Source organism: Mus caroli, unplaced genomic scaffold, assembly GCF_978045245.1.
Source record: "Mus caroli unplaced genomic scaffold, Mus_caroli_1 scaffold_8, whole genome shotgun sequence".
NCBI classification, from domain to species: Eukaryota; Metazoa; Chordata; class Mammalia; order Rodentia; family Muridae; genus Mus; species Mus caroli.
This window is the reverse complement of record NW_028227263.1, coordinates 88,868,372-88,893,010: the sequence shown is the minus strand read 5'-3', so window position 1 is coordinate 88,893,010 and position 24,639 is coordinate 88,868,372.

Genomic DNA, 24,639 nt, shown 5'->3' with positions numbered 1-24,639 from the left:
AAGGAGCCCAAAATAAGTTCTTGGAGGGGAACATAAAAAGAATAAAACAGGAGGAGAGGAGGATGTGAGAGAAGACATTAGTGGGGATGGAAAGTCTCTTAACAGTGTTGGTAGACTGCTCACAAGTCACCCACTTAGGACCTGCTGCAGGTCAGCAGGAAATATCATTCTTCCACTAAGTAAAAGAGGTGAAGGCAGTCTGCAGGTGTCTCTGTACTTGACAGAAGACACAATGCATGAGAGGATAGCATGCTATCTTATTTTTCCTTTGCATTGGTGCACTACACATTTGTTAATCAAAAGAACTTTTCATGTGTTTATACATGATGTAATTGTCAAATCAGTGGAACTGAAAATTTCCATCATGAGAAACATGTGTCACTCTTTTCTTGTAGTCAGCACACTTCCAATTCCTTCTTCTGGCTATTTAGAAATACACTGGTGTTAAAAATATATCCTCGCTATGTATAGTTACCCAACTGTGTAATAAAGCACCAGCACATTTCTCCTGTCTAAGTATAACTTAGTATCCATTCACCAGCTTGCCTCATCTGTCTCCCCCTTACCCTTGCTGAATTTCAGTGAAGTCAAACTTTATCTTTCATATATAGAGGAGATCAAAGTGTTTGTCCTTCTATATTTGACTAATTTTATTCAACTTAATGTCCTCCAGGGATATCCATATTGGGACACATGATAAGACTTGAACTTTCATGGCCGAGTAGTTGCACTTGTGAGGTCATACTCTCTTACGAATTCCTCTGTGGGCTGAAATTGACAAAAAATTGACAAAGAGCATGGGTGGGCAGGACCTAGCCCACAACCACCTGTACATATGTAGCAGCTGTGCAACGTAATCTTTATGCACATCTTCCAATTACTGGAGTGGGGTCTATCCCTGATTCTGTTGTCTGCCTCTGAATCCTGTTACACTATCTGGGATGCCCAGTCTGACCTCAGTGGGAGAGGATATGCCTAGTCCTGCAGTGACTTGAGGTGCCAAGGTGAGTTAGTATCCAGAGGGAACATCCCCACTCTCAGAGGAGAAGAGGAAAGTGGTTGTGAAGAAGCTATGTGAGGGGTGGCTGGGAGGAAAGAGGGTCTTCAATCAGGATGTAAAGTGATTGACTGACTGACTGACTAAATAAATAAATAAATAAATGAAAAGAATTGTATGTTGATAAATATATCTTGGCTATAGTACATAGTGGGATATCACCTCACCCCATTTGGAGTGGCTAGCTTAAGAGATGAAAAACAGGGGCTAGAGAGATGGCTCAGCAGTTAAGAGCACTGACTGCTTTTCCAGAGGTCCTGAGTTCAATCCCCAGCAACCACATGGTGGCTCACAACCATCTGCAATGGGATCTGACGCCCTCTCCTGGTGTGTCTGAAGACAGCTGCAGTGTACTCACATACATGAGATAAACAAACAAACAAACAAATAAATCTGTATTTTAAAAAAGAGATGAAAAACAATGAATGATGATCAATACAGAAAGAAGAGAACACTCATACCTTGCTGTTGGATATATAAACTATTGTACTCATTGTACAACAGTACAAAAGTCCCTCAAAACAGTAAAACTGGTCCTGCCATTTGATCTGGTAGGCCTACACCCACTATATCCTAGACATGTATCCACAGGAATAAGAATGTGGAAAGAGACACCTTCATTCCCATTCTCAATGCCTCACTATACCATTGCCAAGATATGGAATCAAACTGGAATGTACACATTTTTCTTATTTCAGAACACTGTACTTGATGGCTGCTGCAAAGATACCTTGGTGTGTTTCTACTTCGTAGCTAAAAAGGTTGATGACAAAAATCTCAGTTTTGAAACTAGGGAGGAAAACCTTGCCTGAGTTTTCCCCTGCCACCATCACCATATTTCTAACTATACAATGCTAATGACTCTTATTTAGATTTAAAGTACACCATTATTAATACAAAGTCTTCACAAACACTGTCTAATCCTGTCTTTTATTTGAATAAAGAGACCAAATGAATGATATATCATAGGTCCTAGTTTGTTCTTTCTTTTCTCTCTCCTCTCCTCTCCTCCCCTCCCCTCCCCTCCCCTCCCCTCCCCTCCGGTCCTCTTTCTTTCTTTCTTTCTTTCTTTCTTTCTTTCTTTCTTTCTTTCTTTCTTTCTTTCTTTCTCTCTTTCTTTTGATTCTTTGTGAATTTCACATCATGTACCCCAGTCCCACTCATCTCCCTGTCCCTTCATATTTACACTCTGCCCTCTCAACCTTCTCTCCCACCCACCCCCACAAAAGGAAAGAATAAAATGAAAAAGAAATAAAGAAAATAAAGGAAAGAAACATCTCATCATGGAATCTGTAGTGTGCCACATAGTATACACTTTTGTCCATGTATCTTTACTTGCAAATGTTCATTTCTGTGAATTATTAGTTGGTTCTGGGTCTCTGGTTTCTGAATCTATACTACCAATACTAGACCCACCCTCATTGGAACTCTTCTAGGATACCCTGATTTTGCCCTTTGTCACGTAGCCTTGGATCTGCAGGAAACCACCCCTTCACATGCTCCAGCAGTATATAAATGGAGTAGATGTTGGGGTGGGACAATTCAAAGCCCTAGATCTGGACCTCAGTTGTAGCTGAGTTGCTCAGCCCACCAGCTCCCTGGACCCACACCAGTAGAGTTAGCTCTTCAGCATGCCCCTGACTAGTTCATTCAATGCCTTCAAAGGGCAAAGTCATCTCTCTTACTCTCATGCCCGCTAGGCTAGCCCACTGGTGCCCATGCCACCGTATCTATCTCTACTGTGCTGCTGTTCTTGTCCCAATCTCCCAAATGCTGCAGTTAGTGAGATGTGCATTGGGGATGTGTTCTGTCTTATCCATGCTACCAAATTGCAGACTAGCTCCCCCTCATGCCCTCAGGGGTAGCTCACTCAAACCCCTGCCACCAAGGTCAGTTCTATTACACTACTTATGCATGGCACATGGCCTGATCTCCCAAGTGCCACAGCCAGTGACAGATAGAGCTTGTTACCCAGAGCCCTTGGACATCAGCATGCTTCTAGGAAGCATGGACTTTTATGATAATATGAGCCAATGACATAGACACAGACCTCTGCTGCTGTCTGGCTACTGACCCAGAACCTCATGGGCCAGGCTTCACCTTGGCCTTAGGTGTCAGGATAGGCTACTCAATCAGGCTATTCCTATCCATCCTCATAATAGTTCCACCTCTCTTCATAATCCTCAAACCTTTCTGCTTCTCTTCCTCTTTCATCTTTCTATCATATACTTGCACAGGGTAATGGCTCCTGCTGTGTGTGGGCCACATGGCAGTAGGCAAGCTTTTGGGTGTCTTCTGATTGCCTGTACATACCATGTAGTGGTGGGCAGACCTCAGGTCCTGGTTTTCAAGTGTAAAAATCAAAGCCTTGAGATCTACCTAGGTCTAGTGCTCTCAGGCTCAATTCTGGAATACATGGTATAGTAAAATATGCCAAGGACAGGCAAAGCCTATTTCATTAACAATTAAAATGTTACTAAAGGCATCTAAGCCAAATACTCTCATCTGTAAGTGGAAAAAATAACATCTGCCCAGGGATGTGAATAGTGATTAAAATGAAGTAGACTGCTCATTAGATACACTGGGCCTATTAGTGTGGCAAATGTTCTTCTCCCTCTGATACAGGATCAACTTTTGACCATGCTTAAACACTGAATGTGCTCCAAGTCAAATATCATACACTAAGCCTTTTTTTATAGTCATAGCTTATGCTCTCATGACACTGCCAGAAATCACGCATCCATTTGACAAGGTGACTGTTGATGGAAGGGTTTGTATCTCAGCCCACTACTCTGTTGCATTGACATAAAATCAGGTTTTTATTTGTATGTCTGTCTTGTTTTTACAGGCACTATGTTGCTTTTATTACTATGGCTTTGTAGTACAACTTAAAAACAAGTATGGTGATACCTCCAGCATTATTCTTTTCACTGAGGATAGCTTTGGCTTTATGATTTTGTGTAAGATTTCATTGACTCTGTAGATTATTTATCTTTACACTTAAATTAAGATCAAAATATTAATTACACCAAATTATAAGCATGGGAGGTCTTTTTATCTTTGTATGTCTCCTTTAATTTCTTTTATCAATTTTTTGAAGTTTTCATTATCTTTCAGGTTCTTGTTTAGGTTTGGTGTTTGTCAAATATATATGAATACTTGGTCCTTAGTTGGTAAAACTGAATACCATGTCTTCAAAAATTAAGTCTGATAACACATGTAAAGCCAGGGTGTGTGCTAAGAAACCACTGGGCTCTATGACTTGAACCTAGGTACATTTTTGATTTTTTTTCAATTGAAAACCAGGACCACAGCCTGAGCAGCACAGTAGAGTGTGCTGCTCAGTGTCCTGCTGATGTGGGCCAGGGTAAGCCCACCATGAGGTTGTGAAAGCAAGACAGCTGGCTCTGCCTATTCCTGGCTGCAGTGTTGGATGAGCTAGCCAGAGCAGTGCTAAAGAACTTGCTGTGGACATGTGAGTATAGGAGAGCTAGCAAGCTGGCCAACTCAGCTACCACCAGGCCCAGATCCAGGATCTTGTGTGGGCACACCCCCATATTTACCCCCCAAATCAGTGAATTGCTGGAGACTGTGAAGGAGCTGGTCCCACTGATCCAAAGCTGCAGGATCTTCATGACACAGGGTAACAACAGGATACTCGAGAGAAGTCCCAGTGAGAATCCAGTATTGATCCAGATTGATTTATCAATAGGGGGTCAATGACTCATTGCAATGAACATTTGCAAGCAAAGAAGTTTGGACAAAATGGCATAATTTGGGACACACTGTGACACACTACAGCTCTCAAAATGATGGTATTTTTTGTTTTTACAATTGGGAGGGAAGTTTTGAGGGCAGAGGGTGTGAACAAAGAGATAGGGAGGATGAGTGGGATTTGTAGGGGCATGATGTGAAATTCACAAAAAGCTATAAAAAATTAGGACCTATGAAGTATCCTTCGTCTCTTCATTTCAAATAAAGGACAGGATTCATCAGTGTTTGTAAAGTCTTTGTATCATGCTTGTGTACTTTCCCTGCTAAATAAAATAAGGATTAGGAGGCATGGTGCTGTTGGAACAAGTGTGTTACTAAAATACCATACCCAAAAACAACTTGTGGAAGAAAAGTTTATTGTCGCTTACAACTCTCAGGTTATACTTCATCACTCCAGAAGTTAGAATAAGAACTCAAGGCAGGAGTTGAAGGAGAGGCCAGGGGAATAATACTGCTTTTTAGTTTGTTAACCATTGCTAGCTCAGTCTAATTCCATACATCATCCAGGACCAACTCAGGCTTGCTACTCACAGTAGAATGGGCACTCAAGAAAATGTTCTACAGACTACCTAAAGGGCAATCTTATGGAGGCATTTTTTTTTTTACAATTGAGGGACCATCTTCTAAAATAACACTGCCTTGTGTCAAATTGATATAACTAACTAGGAAACCAGGATTATTCAACATACACAAATTAATAAATACAATACATTACATAAATTGATTCAAAGACAGAAATCATGTGATAATCCCAATAGCAGTAGATCCAACATCACTTCATGATAAAACCCACAAAGAGACTAAGAATAAATACAGCACAACATAATAAAGACTTGATATAACAAACCCATAGCCAATGTTGAGCCAAATGGGAAAAAACTCAAAGAATTTCCACTAAAATGAAGAATAAGGCAAGAGTGTAGACTCTCCATTGCTATTCAATATAGAGCAGAGAATATTATCAAGAACAATAAGGGAGAACCAAGTAAAATGAGCAAGAAAGGAAAAGGGCAAATAATCACTGCAGATGAGATTCTTTATATAAGAGACCTTAAAGATTGCACCAGAAACCTCTGATAGCTGAAAAACACTTTCAACAAAGTGGGGTATACAAAAGTACTTGCAAAATGTGTCAACACCCTTCATATATATCATTAGAAAATATACCGAGAGAAAAATCAGACAATTAAGCCCATTCATGACTTCCTCATCTTTTTAAAATGTGGCTATGAAAATTACACAGCTTCATCTCCAACATTCCTTCTAGGAGAGAGTAGCCACAATACAGATGTGAATTTAAAGAATGAGCTCTCTGGCTCAATAAGGAACTTTGCATTCATGTTGTTGGAAGAGCTGAGGGTATATGGGATCTCTTTATGATCCACATGTTTTCTCAGATGGTTTTAGCCTCCATTATTTGTTTGTTTGTTTGTTTTTGTTTTCTATTGTATTTACTTCCTAACTCTCTAAACGAATCTCAAGTTAGTGCTGCCCTCCTTGAACCGTCTCTATTTACACAGTTGACATGCCACTATGATGCCTCTCAATGTTTAAGATGTGCAGAATCGAAAAGATCATATGGTGTCATGTAAAGGCACCATGCTTGCACCCCAAGTCTACAGTGAGAATTTTGGTTTCTTTAAAAACACTGAGATGTTATGTGAGTATATTTTTGTTTGAATCCCAAGTGTGGGACACATGGCTGCCTCAGATTGTCCATAGCAGCTAACTATGATTTGTCTTCTCATGCTCTGGCACAAGTGTGATGTTGCCCATTGAAGATTCTTCATATTTGAAATTCTGGACTCTTGAGTGGGGATGAAAATACCAGAGCCTGGAGAGACTGCAAGCACAGCTGTCACTTCTGCTGCTACTGCCCCTCCTTATGTTTCTGGTTGCTGGTTACTGTTTGCTGGATTGCTGTTTGGAGATATCCTGAGCATGAAGTTTCAACTTGCCCCAAGGAATTTGATGCCTTTAATCAACAGGAAGTAGTCTAACAAGATCTATTTCCCCTTTCTCCTATAACCTTCTTTCTCTTATACCTAGTGTTGGGGAGTTGGAAGGGTGAAGAAGGGTGGTAGGAAAAATAACCTAGTAAAGTAGCCAACAGTCCATTTACACAAGTCAGCACATAATATTCTCAGTTATCCAAATTCAAAAACAGGTAGTTAAATTAATCTGATGGCTTACTGATATAACAGGGTTCACATGCCTGGCTTTGCTTTCCCCCTTAGTCCCAGGTCTTACTGGCTTGTGAATCTTATGTTCCATTCATCTGCTGGTCCTCTCCAAGGTACTAGTCTGCCTTATATGTACACTTTACACTCCTTTTGTCCTTGTTTTCTTTTCTCTATGTCACCCACCTTTTCTCTAATGTTTTTGAGACATAGATAATCCCCCAAAATATTTGCCCTTGTGTGAAGCTGGAGTATTTCTTTCATATCCTCTCCCAAATCTGGTAGTTCTGAATCTCACTGTGCTCTCCTTGGCCTGTCTGGCTACCACCACTACAACAACAAAGACACAATCTGACAATGACCAAGTCACTCTCAGGTCAGGACCTAGATCTATACTTGGTGTCCTTCACCTATTCACAACAGCTGCCTTGCCTCTACTCTTATCTCCTTGGCTGCAAAGAACAGAGCCTGTGCTAGTTCTGCTGAGTTAAGCCTAGAGCTTCCATGTGGATCACTTCTGACAATGATTCTTCCCCTGAGATTTTCAAGTTGCTACAAACTCAAGGTTTCCAGCCCTGCTCTGAACCTCTTCTCAGAGTAGTTTCTGTCTCCTTCCCTGGGGCAGCTCTTTGCACTGTTCCATAGTGTCTTTCATGCCATCTGCTCAGAAAGACAAGAGTGGGCATGTCTAACAAACTGTAGATTTCATTAGGTTAAATATTAAAATGAACCAAAATGTAGACTAGTTATCATTCTCTTAAAATATTATTGGAAGGAAGAAACTCATCTGGTAAACATCCAATGAGAAAAGATATATCAGTAAACACAAGCATTCTGTGTAGCTTTTTAAAAGCTAATATGATTTATGAAGGCTGTAAGAAGGGATACTTTCCTTAAAAACTATGCAGACAAGTCTCTGGACTCACTGCTGAAACTGAGCTGACCATTTTAGAAATAAAGTGACTCCCATGCCACAGCATAGTGCTGAAGTCTGTGCTTATGACTGCATAAACAAGTTGGGGCAGTTTACAGGGAACATGAGCGTATTCTACTCATAGTTCTAGAGTCTGTTTCCAGGATCCAAGACCTATATCCAGTCAAGAGGTAGCACAGGGCATCTTATATTGGCAGTGGCATATCACTAAAACAGAGTCAGCATGACCTTTTTAAAGCGACTGTTCTTGATATCTCACATTAATCCACTAATACATTGTGATGGATAGTTCTATATGATCTAGACATAAGTGAAAAACATCTTAGAGGAGAGAACATTAACTAAGAAAATTCTTTTATAAGATTGTTCTGTAAGTAAGCCTGTAGGGCATTTTCTCAATTTGTAACTGATGGGGAAGGGCCCAGCATCTTGTGGGTGGTACCATCCCTGAGCTTGTGGTCCTGAATTCTATAAGAAAGTAGGCAGAGCAAGCCATGAGGAGCAGCATGCTTCTATGGCATCTGCATCAGTTCCTGCCACCAAGTTTCTGCCCTCTTTGAGTCCCTGTCCTAACTTCCTTCCATGATAAAGTATAAGCTAAATAAACCATTTCCTCTCCAAGTTGCTTTAGTCATTGTGCTTCATCACAGTAATAGTAACCCTCAGACAAGTTGGCACCAGGACAGTAGGATTTTGCTATGATAGACCTGACCTTCCTGCTTCTGAGAGGATTGTAGGAGAAAACCCTTCCCTCCCTAATTTAATTCTTGGGCATAGTGTTTCATCACAGCAATAGAAACTCTAACTGAGACAACCATTCATGAGCCTTCATGGTCTAACCACATCTTAAATCTTAATACTTCAAAATTGGGGTTGAATGTCAATGTGCACTTAGGTTGAGTCATGCAAACCATCACAAATACCTAAAAAAATCACCATGCTATACTGAACAATCCCAGTAGAAGAAATCTTTACAAGCAGTGAAAATAAGAAACCCCTTCTATGTTTATCACACATTTATTCAGACTAATCAAAATTTAAACCTATATCTGTTAAAGGCAAGAATATCAACCAGCAACTTTTCTTAAAATTTCACTGTGGTCCTGTCAGAGTTATCATTTTTTCTTTACAGCCTGCATCTCACAGTAGGATGTCAAAATATGATTTTCCTTATTTTCTAGATTTGGTAAGGCTAGGTGCTTAGTCCAAAAGAACAGTCAGTAAGTAGAAGAGCCTGGATTCCAACCCAGGTCTCCTCTTTTGTAGTAGTCTGCTGAACTGTATGGCTAGACCTATAATTAGCACAAGGAGCAAAAGAAGGAAATTCCTTGGGGGAGTTACTCTACTGAGTGGGTGAGAATGATTTGTTATTAACATAACAGTGATCACTAAGTAAACTAGTACTTGTCCCTGTGGGGGCCCTTAAAACTAAGTCCTGCAAGGTCTAACTCCAGATATAGCTTTCATGTAAAGAGCAACTAAGGTTGCATCTGCACCTCACCTTCTGAGTCATCCCAGGCCCTGCTGAGGAGATGAGAACTAATTAGGTTTGACTACTTGTATTTCATCCAACCCGAAGCAAATGAAGCATTAATCACCACCTTTTTTTTTTATATACTATCAATTTGATTAATTTGCAGTTGTTTTCACACTGAGTAGAAAGCTTTCTGGCAAGTCTTCAACTGAGGGGGTGGAAGCTACTCTACACCAGTTCTGTAAGGCTATGGATCACAGCCTTTGAAAACAGTCTTAATAAAAAAATCTCCACTTGATACTGCTATGAAGACAAAGTTTACAAGTAGCATATCTCCATAAATAGCTGCCACTATTACTACTGGTAATTCTATACAGGTTACATCCAATACATGGTTGACATTTTGGGGTTACTGTGGACCAAATGTTTGTGTGCTTGTGCTGCTGTGATAGCTCAACAAATAGCTCACTTACAATTAAGGCTAAGGACTTGAGTACAATCCCCTAAGGACTTGAGTACAATCCCCAGGACCCACATAGTGGAAGGAGATAACTGAGGCCCATCAGTTTTATTTCCTCTTCTCTTCTAAGCTCCACATGTATATCTATAGTTAAATAAATAATAAATTAGAAAATATATTTTAAAAAAATCTGTGTCCCTCAGAACTCATGCATGGAAACCGCAATTCATCCAAGCCATTGATTGGTAATTAGCTTATATGGATCATTTGTCTATGAGGTTGAGTTCCTTATAAGAGAAAGAAGATAATGCAGTCCTCATTCTGTTCTTTACCATACCCCAGAAGACACTGACCAACACTGCACCTACTACTGCCTTAGTTGGAATTTCTTTCTAGACCCCATAATTCTGAAGCATGAGTATCTGAGAACATGTTACAGTCTGTGATATAACAATGCAGAAGTCCAAGCTATCCAGATAAAGAACAAAGAAGGAGAAAAGTGGAGGAAAGAAGGGAAGAGGTGGAGAAAAGGAAGATGAGAGATGAAAGTACAAATTACCTATGCATCAGTCCTTTCTGGGAGAGTTTTACTTGCATGCCAAGAGCCCTGTCCTTTAAAACAATTGCTTATTGTTTGGGATCATCATAAAGAATCCTTTCTATTCCAGAACATCATCAGGATAGTCCCAGCCTTCTCAGATTGTGCCAAGGGGCAGCTCTCCCCAGCAAAATCAGGCTGGCAGCCACAGAAGAGATCCAGAAAACAAGCTCATGCTGACCACTGTTGTCTCTGGGAAGACCAGCCCTGCCTCTGTGAATCATTAGCAGGCTTCATGCTGGCACTGAAGCTGTGTTATCTGTATAACAATAACATTAAGAAGAAGAAAAAAATATCCTGGGGATGATGCCAATGATCAGGGTGCTATAATTAAAAGCAAATCTAACACTGCAGCCAAAGTAGGTCAGTCATCTTGGTGTAGTCTTTGATTAGGATGGAAAACAAAAATCAAAAACGTAAACAAGTGCCTATGAACACATGAGCAAGAAACTATTGGGCACCTCCATATTCATGACTCAGTAGCTTGTTATCTATTACCTGCCTCACCAATGAGCCATAGCTTAGACCATATCCCATAAATGTAAATTTTTGTAAGATGGGGGGCATTCTATTCCAGTTCATATTCAATACAGTCTGATTAAGAAAGAAATACAAGAATCAAGTAAGACAAGCTCACCTCTTCTATTGTGTGGAGCCAGAATATATTATCAAAGGGAGTGGAGGATAAATCCTCTCTGTTGCCATCTAATCTGTAGAAGTCTTAGCTCCTTGGAAACCTGATTTACATGTGTCTTACTCCTTTTCCAATAGCAGGTACAAGATAGGTGCTCAGTGAGATCCACCACACACACACACACACACACACACACACACACACACACACACACACACACACACATGACAAGTCAATTGTGGTGGTTGGAAAAGATAAAGCTGTCATTGGAAGCAGGAAATGGTCTCTTATTTTAGAATCTGTGGTAACTTGAAAGAGAAATGTCCACAATTAGACTCGGGTATTTGAACACTTGGTCCTCAGTTGTTACACTGTTTTGAGAGGTTATAGAACTTTTAGGGGGTGAAGTCTTGATGGATGGAGCTTGTCATGGTGGTAGCTTTGGGGGTTTGTGTTCTCAGCCTTCTAGGTTGCCCTCTCAGCTTTCTTCATGTAGTTGGAAATGTGATGATACTTTATTACAGCAACAGAAAAGTAACTATTACAGAGCATCTTTCCATGACTCCTCCTTAAGTCTTTAAGTGCATAGTTCTTCCCAATGGTTAGTGTGGAGCTGACCAAACAGCCAACTAGCATTATAATCCCAGGCTACATCCTTTCTGCCTAATGGAACTTGGATAAATTCCTTTAATGTATAGAATAATTAGATGAGACTGTGTATGTAATGCCATAAAATATATGTAAAGTTTTTGATGTCTTCTAGACATAATAATAATGTTACATTTATGTAACATTAATAATAATGATGTCTTCTAGCTAATAATAATGTTACATTTCTCTACTCTCAGTAACAACTCTTGGTTCCATTTGAACCAAATGAGAAGCAGGAAAAACCTAATCTACCTAAGACAAGAAGTAAACAATAACCTGGCTTCCTTACTGGGACAATTATTAAGAAATACTGGGGAGAGGAAAGTGAGAATGGAGCTGTAAGCATGAAAGGGAATACAATAAGCTCAGCTGCACATTCAGGTCTCCAGACTCAGCCCATAACATCATCCCTTCCCCTTCAGCTCTGTCTTGCCTGTTTCTGGAAATAGTTTTATTAGCATGGGAATTCCTCCAGTAGTGTTTTGCTGTATTTTTCTGAGTGACAAACACTCCTGCCTGTGTCTGGGAGTATAACCCTAGCTATCTGCTGAGGCCTTTCTACTTGAATTTTCATCCTCGTTTCATCATTTATTAGGAGAACCTCTGCTTCTCTGTGTCTTTCTGAAAGTGGGGAGATGAGAAATGGGGTAAAGAACAGAGGTGGCTTGAGTTTCGTAAACTCAATTGGTAAGGAGAGAGGAGAAGCAAATAGCCAAATGCAGTTTAATATATCCTCATAAGAGATAATTTTATGAAGATAATTAGATGGGAGTTGTCCATCCTCACTAAACCTTCATCCTGAAGGTTCTGGTTGCTGCTCCAAATGATGAGATGTGCTAAATCTGGAATCCAGGAGAGGAACTAAATATCCTGCAAGGCCAAGGGTGCTGTGGGCTGATGGACTGTGATGAAACCAGATAAATAGGAGAGGAAGCTCCAGCTCATGGTAGTTGCATGATTACGCTTCTTTGTGGACACTTTCCCTTTAAGGAATATGTTTTAATTTTATCGGTATGAATGTGTATATGTAGGCATGAGTGATGCATATGAATGTGTGTGCCTATAGAGACCAGAAGAGGGTATCAGTCAGATCTCCTAGAGCCTCCAGGCACTAGGGACCAAAATCAAGCCCAGGTGCTACTACCACTGAGCCATCAACCACTGACCCTAGCTTTTCTCTTCAACTGAATATGGTGACTGTAAGATAAACTTTACTTTTTGGAGCAGTACCCCTGTGCATACAACTTTATGAAGGGTGTTCATATTAAGGAAGCATTCCCTAAGGGATCTGCAAGGAAGAAGAAACAGAGCAGAACAGTTAAATGCATTAAACTGCCTGCCATTAGAACGCCTGAGGTAATTCATTTATAAAAAGAAAAGAATTATTTTGGCTTACTGGTTTTCAGGTTACAGTCCAAAAAAAGGATGAATCATTGTTTCCAGTGCACAGGAGCACAGCACATTTGCTGAAACATGAAGTCAAGCAATACACAAACTCCAGCAATACAATTTTTTTGACTAAAAGGGAAAGAGTAAAAGAAGAAACCAGTGTCCCCAAGTCCCCTGTATATACATTCTCAATGATATGAAGATCTTGCACTTGGCCATACCTCTGATCTACCACCTCCCAACAGTACCACCTTAGTGGGCAAACATTAACACATCAGTTTTGGAGGACATTCAATACCCCCACTATAGTGGCAAAGGAACAAATCAAACTTACACAAAGCCCAGAAGTTGTCTTCATGTGAGACAATATCAGTGACTATACCTGGTCCAGTGAATTCCTGGCCACATATTAAGATTGGAGGGGAACAAGGCCAGTGATCAGGTGTGGGGAAAATGAATCAAGAGAGAGCTATGAGTGTGAATGGAAATTGGTGAGGGGTATCTCTGAGACTATCTAAAGCATGGGACAGGGGAGGATATGAGGGGGGAACCTAACTGACATTACTATAATAGGGGATAGAGAAATTGAAGTGGTTACCTCTGATAGCTAGGCAAGATTTCCAGAGGAAGAAGGAAAACATCAATCTACCCACAAAATGTTCAATCAAAAATTGGTCTTGCCAACAAGATGTCCAAGGATAAAGATGGAGTAGAGACTAAGAGAATAGCCATCCAATATCTGCCCCAACTTGAGACCCATGCATGTAAGAGAGCCAAACTCTGACATTATTAATGATACTCTACTTTGCTTTCAGACAGGAACCTAGCATAACTGTCTTGTGAGAGGCACCATCCAACAGCAGATGGAGGCAGATACAGAGAGTCACAGCCCAACATCTGCGAAGTCTTATGGAAGAGTGAAGAATAGAATTGAGTAAGCTGAGGCATCAAGAACACCACAATACCTATAGTCAAGTAACCTAGCTCCATGAGGGCTCACAAAGTCTGAGCCACAAACAAGGGAGCATGTAGGGCTAGACCTAGGCCCCCTACACATTTGTAGCAAATGTGCAGCTTGGTCTTCATATAGGACTCCTGACAAGTGGAATGGGGACAATCTTGATTTTTGTTCTCTGCCATCGGATTCCCTCTCTCCCTACCTGTGCTGCATGGTTGGGTCTCACTAGGAGAGGATCTAGTCCTGCTTGGGCTAGGTGTTCCAGGGTTGGGTGGTACCCAAAGAAAACATCCCATTCTCTGAGAAGATGGGGAGAGGGAAATGGGGGGGTTGTAAAGGTGGGACTGGGAAAAGAGGAGGGAGGGGGCTATGATTGGGATATAAAGTGAATAAAAAATAAATTGATTAAATTTAAAAAATATTAAAACAGCAGATCTTAGATACTTTAGAGGCCAGACGTTGAATCCTTGACCCCTAGCTAATGTAAACAGCTTTCTTTCCATATGTTCCCATCTACAATGCCATGTCTCCATGGGACTAGAACTGTGATGTTAAATGAAGAATGAAAACTCTGAATCTGTGAGCCAGCAAAGCAGCTTGGCCTGTTTCGGGTACTTATCACAGTGACAGAGGGTTAGTACACCATGGATGCCTGAGGAGAGGAATGCTCCAATGCCTCACCTCTCTAATCAAGACATCACAAATCTTCTAGGAGTTCTCTAGCCTTTTTTTCAGCAGTTGCAAGGAGCAGGGAATAGTGCAACTAGGATTGGCAGGCTTATCAAGGACATCTACAGCAAAAATATGGCAATGAACAAACCCATTTTAAAGCTGCATGATTTGCATCTGATATTTGAATTTCCAGACTTCTGAACTCTGACTGGTGGGACTGACATAGCCCAGGAATGTGGTAAGTCTTCTATGCTATTACTGTGTGGACTCCATGCAATGCAATTGTATAACTCAGCTTTCTATCATGAGGCAATATATACAAAACAATCTGTTTAAATTGAAAGGAAGAAAATTTATTTCAGCGCACCATTTCAGAGACTTCAATGAATAATCATGTGATTTCACTGACAGACAGAACATCATGGCTAATGAACATGGCAAGGAAATGCTGTTCATCTCCTGTTGGCCAGGAAGTAAAGAGAGAGAGGCCAGTATGCCAATATCATCTTCAAAGGTACACCTGCAATGATATAATGTCTTCTCACTAATTCTTTGGGATTACTGCCACCTCTCAAGTAAAGCTGTTCTGGTTCCTTTTCTGATTTTTTGTGATGAAATACTATGACCAAAATAAAGTGACTTGAAGGAAGGATTTTTTTCTAGCTACAGTTCCAGAGAATCTACAAAGGAAAGGGAGACATAGCAGAGAGCTAGCTGATCACATTTCATCTACACACAGGAAATAAAGAAAGCAAGCAGGAGGTATCATGAGGATTTAAACCCTCAAAGACCACTTCCACCTCTATAAGTTCTCATAACCTCCCCAAAGAGAACTACAAACCAAGCATTCAAATACCTAAGCCTATGGGGTGGTTGGAGGTGTTTCACATTCATTCTTCCACAGGATAGCGACTAGGCATTCAATACCTGGACTTTTCAAGGATGTCTAAGCTCTGAACCATAATACCAAGCATTTAGAATCTGTGCTGTGCTAGGGAGATCTTTCTAGTTCATAGTGAATAGGAGTTGTGAGTTTGTGTAACAAGACATATAGCAATATGAATAGAGCTGAACCTGAATTCTTCTTAACACATCCTATGTTTTATGGACAATTCTGATATTTGGAAAACCTTGCCTGTTTCTGTTGTCCAATAAAGGGCCAAGTTCTCCTTCAGGCTTGGAATACTGAAGTCCATATTCTTTTTTTTTTTTTTTTTTTTTTTTTTTTTTTTTTTTTTTTTGGTTTTTCAAGACAGGGTTTCTCTGTGTAGCCCTGAAGTCCATATTCACTCATAGGCAAGTGTCAGCAAGGTACAAATCCTGTGCTATCTGGGAAGAAAATTCTTCTCTCAGAATTCCTATAAGCAAATATGAAGGGCATTTTCTTTCTTCCTTTTTTCCTTCCTTCCTTTCTTTCTTTCTTTCTTTCTTACTTTCTTTCTTTCTTTCTTTTTTTTGTTTTTACTTTTTTTTTTAATTTTTAATATTTTTATTACATATTTTCCTCAATTACATTTCCAATGCTATCCCAAAAGTCCCCCATAGCGCCCCCCACTTCCCTACCCACCCATTCCCATTCTTTTGGCCCTGGCATTCCCCTATATTGGGGCATATAAAGTTTGCAAGTCCAATGGGCCTCTCTTTCCATTGATGGCCGACTAGGCCATCTTTCGATACATATGCAGCTAAAGACAAGAGCTCCGGGGTTCTGGTTAGTACATCATGTTGTTCCAACAATAGGGTTGCAGATCCCTTTAGCTCCTTGGGTACTTTCTCTAGCTTTTCCATTGGGAGCCCTGTGATACATCCAATAGCTGACTGTGAACATCCACTCCTGTGTTTGCTAGGCCCCGGCATCGTCTCACAAGAGACAGCTATATTTGGGTCCTTTCAGCAAAATCTTGCTAGTGTATGCAATGGTGTCAGCGTTTAGAAGCTGCTTATGGGATGGATCCCTGGATACGGCAGTCTCTAAATGGTCCATCCTTTCATCACAGCTACGAACTTTGTCTCTGTAACTCCTTCCCTGGGTGTTTTGTTCCCAATTCTAAGAAGGGGCACAGTGTCCACACTTTGGTCTTCATTCTTCTTGAGTTTCATGCGTTTAGCAAATTGTATCTTATATCTTGGGTATCCTAAGTTTTGGGCTAATATCCACTTATCAGTGAATACATATTGTGTGAGTTCTTTTGTGATTGTGTTACTTCACTCAAGATGATGCCCTCCAGGTCCATCCATTTGGCTAGGAATTTCATAAATTCATTCTTTTTAATAGCTGAGTAGTACTCCATTGTGTAAATGTACCATCATTTCTGTATCCATTCCTCTGTTGAGGGACATCTGGGTTCTTTCCAGCTTCTGGCTATTATAAATAGGGCTGCTATGAACATAGTGGAGCATGTGTCCTTTTTACCGGTTGGGACATCTTCTGGATATATGCCCAGGAGAGGTATTGCTGGATCCTCCGGTAGTACTATGTCCAATTTTCTGAGGAACCGCCAGACTGATTTCCAGAGTGGTTGTACAAGCTTGCAATCCCACCAACAATGGAGGAGTGTTCCTCTTTCTCCACATCCTTGCCAGCATCTGCTGTCACCTGAATTTTTGATCTTAGCCATTCTGACTGGTATGAGGTGGAATCTCAGGGTTGTTTTGAATTGCATTTCCCTGATGATTAAGGATGTTGAACATTTTTTCAGGTTCTTCTCTGCCATTCGGTGTTCCTCAGGTGAGAATTCTTTGTTCAGTTCTGAGCCCCATTTTTTAATGGGGTTATTTGACTTTCTGGAGTCCACCTTCTTGAGTTCTTTATATATATTGGATATTAGTCCCTTATCTGATTTAGGATAGGTGAAGATCCTTTCCCAATCTGTTGGTGGTTTTTTTGTCTTATTGATGGTGTCTTTAGCCTTGCAGAAGCTTTGTAGTTTCATGAGGTCCCACTTGTCAATTCTCGATCTTACAGCACAAGCCATTACTGTTCTATTCAGGAATTTTTCCCCTGTGCCCATATCTTCAAGGCTTTTCCCCACTTTCTCCTCTATAAGTTTCAGTGTCTCTGGTTTTATGTGAAGTTCCTTGATCCACTTAGACTTGACCTTAGTACAAGGAGATAGGAATGGATCGATTCGCATTCTTCTACATGTTAACAACCAGCTGTGCCAGCACCATTTGTTGAAAATGCTGTCTTTCTTCCACTGGATGTTTTTAGCTCCCTTGTCGAAGATCAAGTGACCATAGGTGTGTGGGTTCATTTCTGGGTCTTCAATTCTATTCCATTGGTCTATTTGTCTGTCACTATACCAGTACCATGCAGTTTTTATCACAATTGCTCTGTAGTAGAACTTTAGGTCCGGCATGGTGATTCCACCAGAGGTTCTTTTATCCTTGAGAAGAGTTTTTGCTATCCTAGGTTTTTTGTTATTCCAGATGAATTTGCAGATTGCACTTTCTAATTCGTTGAAGAATTGAGTTGGAATTTTGATGGGGATTGCATTGAATCTGTAGATTGCTTTTGGCAAGATAGCCATTTTTACAATGTTGATCCTGCCAATCCATGAGCATGGGAGATCTTTCCATCTTCTGAGATCTTCTAGAATTTCTTTCTTCAGAGACTTGAAGTTTTTATTATACAGATCTTTCACTTCCTTAGATAGAGTCACACCAAGATATTTTATATTATTTGTGACTATTGAGAAGGGTGTTGTTTCCCTAATTTCTTTCTCAGCCTGTTTATTCTTTGTGTAGAGAAAGGCCATTGATTTGTTTGAGTTAATTTTATATCCAGCTACTTCACCGAAGCTGTTTATCAGGCTTAGGAGTTCTCTGGTGGAATTTTTAGGGTCACTTATCATATCATCTGCAAAGAGTGATATTTTGACTTCATCTTTTCCAATTTGTATCCCTTTGATCTCCTTTTGTTGTCGAATTGCTCTGGCTAGGACTTCAAGTACAATGTTGAATAGGTATGGAGAAAGTGGACAGCCTTGTCTAGTCCCTGATTTTAGAGGGATTGCTTCAAGCTTCTCACCATTTACTTTGATGTTGGCTACTGGTTTGCTGTAGATTGCTTTTATCATGTTTAGGTATGGGCCTTGAATTCCTGATCTTTCCAAGACTTTTATCATGAATGGGTGTTGGATCTTGTCAAATGCTTTTTCCGCATCTAAGGAGATGACCATGTGGTTTTTGTCTTTGAGTTTGTTTATATACTGGATTAAGTTGATGGATTTCCGTATATTGAACCATCCCTGCATCCCTGGGATGAAACCTACTTGGTCAGGATGGATGATTGTTTTGATGTGTTCTTGGATTCGGTTAGCAAGAACTTTATTGAGGATTTTTGCATCAATATTCATAAGGGATATTGGTCTGAAGTTTTCTATCTTTGTTGGGTCTTTTTGTGGTTTAGGTATCAGAGTAATTGTGGCTTCATAGAATGAGTTGGGTAGAGTACCTTCTGTTTCTATTTTGTGGAATAGTTTGTGAAGAACTGGGATTAGATCTTCTTTGAAGGTCTGATAGAACTCTGCACTAAACCCATCTGGTCCTGGGCTTTTTTTAGTTGGGAGACTATTAATGACTGCTTCTATTTCTTTGGGGGATATAGGGCTGTTTAGATCATTAACCTGATCTTGATTCAACTTTGGTACCTGGTATCTGTCTAGGAACTTCTCCATTTCACCCAGGTTCTCCAGTTTTGTTGAGTATAGCCTTTGGTAGAAGGATCTGATGGTGTTTTGGATGTCTTCAGGATCTGTTGTTATGTCTCCTTTTTCATTTCTGATTTTGTTAATTAGGATGCTTTCCTTGTGCCCTCTAGTGAGTCTGGCTAAGGGTTTATCTATCTTGTTGATTTTCTCAAAGAACCAGCTCCTTGATTGGTTGATTCTTTGAATAGTTTTTCTTGTTTCCACTTGGTTGATTTCACCCCTGAGTTTGATTATTTCCTGCCGTCTACTCCTCTTGGGTGAATTTGCTTCCTTTTGTTCTAGTGCTTTTAGGTGTGTTGTCAAGCTGCTAATGTGTGCTCTCTCTAGTTTCCTTTTGGAGGCACTCAGACCTATGAGTTTTCCTCTTAGAAATGCTTTCATTGCATCCCATAAGTTTGGGTATGTTGTGGCTTCATTTTCATTGAACTCTAAAAAGTCCTTAATTTCTTTCTTTATTCCTTCCTTGACCAAGGTATCATTGAGAAGAGTGTTGTTCAGTTTCCACGTGAAGGTTGGCTTTCTATTATTTATTTTGTTATTGAAGATCAGCTTTAGTCCATGGTGATCTGATAGGATGCATGGGACAATTTCAATATTTTTGTATCTGTTGAGGCCTGTTTTGTGACCAATTATGTGGTCAATTTTGGAGAAGGTGCCATGAGGTGCTGAGAAGAAGGTATATCCTTTTGTTTTAGGATAGAATGTTCTGTAGATATCTGCCAGATCCATTTGATTCATAATTTCTCTTAGTTTCTCTGTGTCCCTGTTTAGTTTCTGTTTCCATGATCTGTCCATTGGTGAAAGTGGTGTGTTGAAGTCTCCCACTATTATTGTATGAGGTGCAATGTGTGCTTTGATATTTACTAAAGTTTCTTTAATGAATGTGGCTTCCTTTGTATTTGGAGCATAGATATTCAGGATTGATAGTTCCTCTTGGAGGATTTTACCTTTGATGAGTATGAAGTGTCCCTCCCTGTCTTTTTTAATGACTTTGGGTTGGAAGTCAATCTTATCAGATATTAGAATGGCTACTCCAGTTTGTTTCTTCATACCATTTGCTTGGAAAATTGTTTTCCAGCCTTTCATTCTGAGGTAGTGTCTATCTTTTTCTCTGAGATGAGTTTCCTGTAAGCAGCAAAATGTTGGGTCTTGTTTGTGTAGCCAGTTTGTTACTCTATGTCTTTTTATCGGGGAGTTGAGTCCATTGATATTAAGAGATATTAAGGAAAAGTAATTGTTGTTTCCTGTTATTTTTGTTGTTAAAGTTGGCATTCTGTTCTTGTGGCTGTCTTCTTTTAGGTTTGTTGAGGGATTACCTTCTTGTTGTTTCTAGGGCGTGGTTCCTGTCCTTGTATTGTTTTTTTTCTGTTATTATCCTTTGAAGGGCTGGATTCGTGGAGAGATAATGTGTGAATTTGGTTTTGTCGTGGAATACTTTGGTTTCTCCATCTATGTTAATTGAGAGTTTGGCTGGGTATAGTAGCCTGGGCTGGAATTTGTGTTCTTTTAGTGTCTGTATAACATCCGTCCAGGATCTTCTGGCTTTCATAGTCTCTGGTGAAAAATCTGGTGTAATTCTGATAGGCTTGCTTTTATATGTTACTTGGCCTTTTTCTCTTACTGCTTTTAGTATTCTATCTTTATTTAGAGCATTTGTTGTTCTGATTATTATGTGTCGGGAGGTATTTCTTTTCTGGTCCAGTCTATTTGGAGTTCTGTAGGCTTCTTGTATGTTCATGGGCATCTCTTTCTTTAGATTTGGGAAGTTTTCTTCTATAATTTTGTTGAAGATGTTTGCTGGTCCTTTGAGTTGAAAATCTTCATTCTCATCCACTCCTATTATCCGTAGGTTTGGTCTTCTCATTGTGTCCTGTATTTCTTGGATGTTTTGAGTTAGGATCTTTTTGCATTTTACATTTTCCTTGATTGTTGTGCCGATGTTCTCTATGGAATCTTCTGCACCTGAGATTCTCTCTTCCATCTCTTGTATTCTGTTGCTGATGCTCGTATCTATGGTTCCAGATTTCTTTCCTAGGGTTTCTATCTCCAGTGTTGCCTCATTTTGGGTTTTCTTTATTGTGTCTACTTCCCTTTTTAGGTCTAGTATGGTTTTGTTCATTTCCATCATCTGTTTGGATGTGTTTTCCTGTTTTTCATTAAGGACTTCTACCTGTTTGATTAGGTTATCCTGCTTTTCTTTAAGGATTTGTAACTCCTTAGCAGTGTTCTCCTGCAATTCTTTAAGGGATTTTTGTGCTTCCTCTTTAATGTCTTCTACCTGTTTACCAGTGTTCCTTTGTATTTCTTTAAGTGTGTTATTAAAGTCCTTCTTGAAGTCCTCTACCATCATCAGGAGATATGCTTTTAGATCCGTGTCTATCTTTTCCGGTGTGTTGGGGTGCCCTGGACTGGGCGAAGTGGGAGTGCTGGGTTCTGATGATGGTGAGTGGTCTTGGTTTCTGTTAGTAAGATTATTACGTTTACCTTTCGCCATCTGGTAATCTCTGGGGTTAGTTGTTGTCGTTGTCACTGTTTAAAGATTGGAGCAGAAGCTGTGTTCCACTCACCAGCAGTCTCAAAATCCTGTGGCGGGGGTCATGGGTAGCTGGTGGTACCCCGGTGCTGGTCCAGCAGGAAGAGGCCTGTGGTCCTACTCAGGCTGGTTTTCTGCTTCCCTAACTAATGGAGTCTCAGGTCCCGCGCGCAATTGGATTGGAGCAGAAGCTGTGTTCCACTCTCCAGAAGTCTTAAGATCCTGTGGCGGGTGTTGTGGGTAGCTGGCGAGTGTCAGCCGACCCTGCGCCCTAGCTTCCCTGGTGCTTTTCTGACCGGAAGAGGCTTGTGGCCCTACGTAGGCCGGATTTCTGCCTCCCCAACCAAAGCAGTCTCAGGTCCCGCGTGATTGGACTGGAGCAGAAGCTGTGTTCCACTCACCAGCAGTCTCAAAATCCTGTGGCGGGGGTCGTGGGTAGCTGGCGGGTGTCAGCCGACCCTGTGCTCTAGCTCCCCCGGTGCTGATCCGGCCGGATGAGGCCTGTGGCCCTACTCAGGCCGGTTTCTGCTTCCCTAACTAATGGAGTCTCAGGTCCCGCGTGCAATTGGATTGGAGCAGAAGCTGTGTTCCACTCACCAGAAGTCTTAAGATCCTGTTGCGGGTGTTGTGGGTAGCTGGCGAGTGTCAGCCGACCCTGTGCCCTAGCTACCCTGGTGCTTTTCTGACCGGAAGAGCTCTTTCTTTCTTTCTTTCTTTCTTTCTTTCTTTCTTTCTTTCTTTCTTTCTTTCTTTCTTTCTTTCTTTCTTTCTTTTTTTGCGCACGCACAGCTTTTATTTATTTATTTATTTATTTATTTATTATTACATATTTTCCTCCATTACATTTCCAATGCTATCCCAAAAGTCCCCCACACCCTCCCCCCCACACTTCCCTACCCACCCATTCCCACTTTTTGGCCCTAGCGTTCCCCTGTACTGGGGCATATAAAGTTTGCGTGACCAATGGGCCTCTCTTTCCATTGATGGCCGACTAGGCCATCTTTTGATACATATGCAGCTAGAGCAAGAGCTCCAGGGTACTGGTTAGTTCATAATGTTGCACCTACAGGGATGCAGGTCTCATTTTCGTAATGAGTGATTGATGAGGGAAGACCCAGCTCATTGTGGGTGTTACTATCCTTATATGAGTGGCCCTTGGTTGTATAAGAAAGTAAACCAGGAGGCATATGGAGAGCAAGCCAGTAAGCAGCAACCCCTTGATGGCTTCTGTTTCAGTTCCTATCTCCAAATTCCTGCTTTGACTTTCTGCCTCGGCTTTTGTCAGTCAAGTATGAAGTAAGGTGTGTAAGCCAAATAAACCCATTTTTCCCCAAGTCAGTGTTGGTCAATACTTTTGTCACAGCAATAGAAAATGAACTAATAGTTATTCTAATATCTTTACATTTCTTTGTTTCTGGGAAGTTTCAAGCAGCATCTTAGCATTCCTAAGATAACTAGAAAAAAGATAGTGTCTACCTTGGCCACTGAATTTCATGTAAATATGTTTATTTATTTGTTTGCAAGTATATGCATAGATGTTTGTAGACACAAAGCACATGCCACCACATGTATATGGAAGTCACAGGAGAATTTGAGGCAATCAGCCCTTCATTTCCACCATAAAGTTATTGGAATTGAATTCCAATCATGGGACTTACCCATAAAGCCATATCACTGAAAATCCCTCCCCCAGTGTTTTGTAGTTGAAGTGATGTCCCCCAATTGCTCTGACCAGTCACTGTCCTTAATTTATACTTGTCCTGAATAATACTAAAGTGGATAAAGAAAGGAAATCATAGTTACTTTATAAACCTCTCAAGCACCCTATCCTTTTCTAGATATCTTCGCATTGAGGAGTTTTTGCCCTTACACATGGAACTATAGCAGGAAAGTATGCAATAGAGAAAGAATCATGAGGATTAATATATGAAAAAGCTCCGTTGTCTGAACAAGACTGGAAATGCTTTGACTATAGATACCATGAGTCCAATAGAGCATGTTCAGGGAAAGCTAATGGTCCCTAAGGGTTGGATAAGGTGATGCTAAGTAAATAACCTATGAAGAGTGGGGATGCTGTGGTGTGGGATTTTTAAGCATCAGTACTGTCTGCCCCCACTCACTAACTCACTTCCATTCTCAGAGTACCCTTCTCTTTCTCACTAAAACCCTTTCTTTTTCTTCCACTCTCTAAATGCTCCTGGCCCAGTTCTTGTTCCCAGACATGATTACCTGGAAATCCCATCTTCCCTTCAGACTTTGATCTACCTCAATTCCAGGACCACCAGTTTCCTTAAGGATTTCCATTTAGTTATAACTTTTCTGGTGCTAAGTTGAACTCCCAAATCTAAGAAATAAGACTTTATATTAAAGTTAAATAGATAAGCAGCTATTTATTCCAAGTGTTTTGCCATAAGAGGGTAAGTCTAATCAACAGACATCAAAGGGTCTCTGCACCCAGATGAAAAGAAAAATATCAAACACTGGTTGTTTTTCATTTTTCATCACAAAATATAGAATTATAAAAATAGCAGAGAGACCCTGCATATTATTAACTCCATTTGTCCCACTGATTGCAGTTTATGTAACAGTAGAATTAAGTGCTCCTGCTGGGCA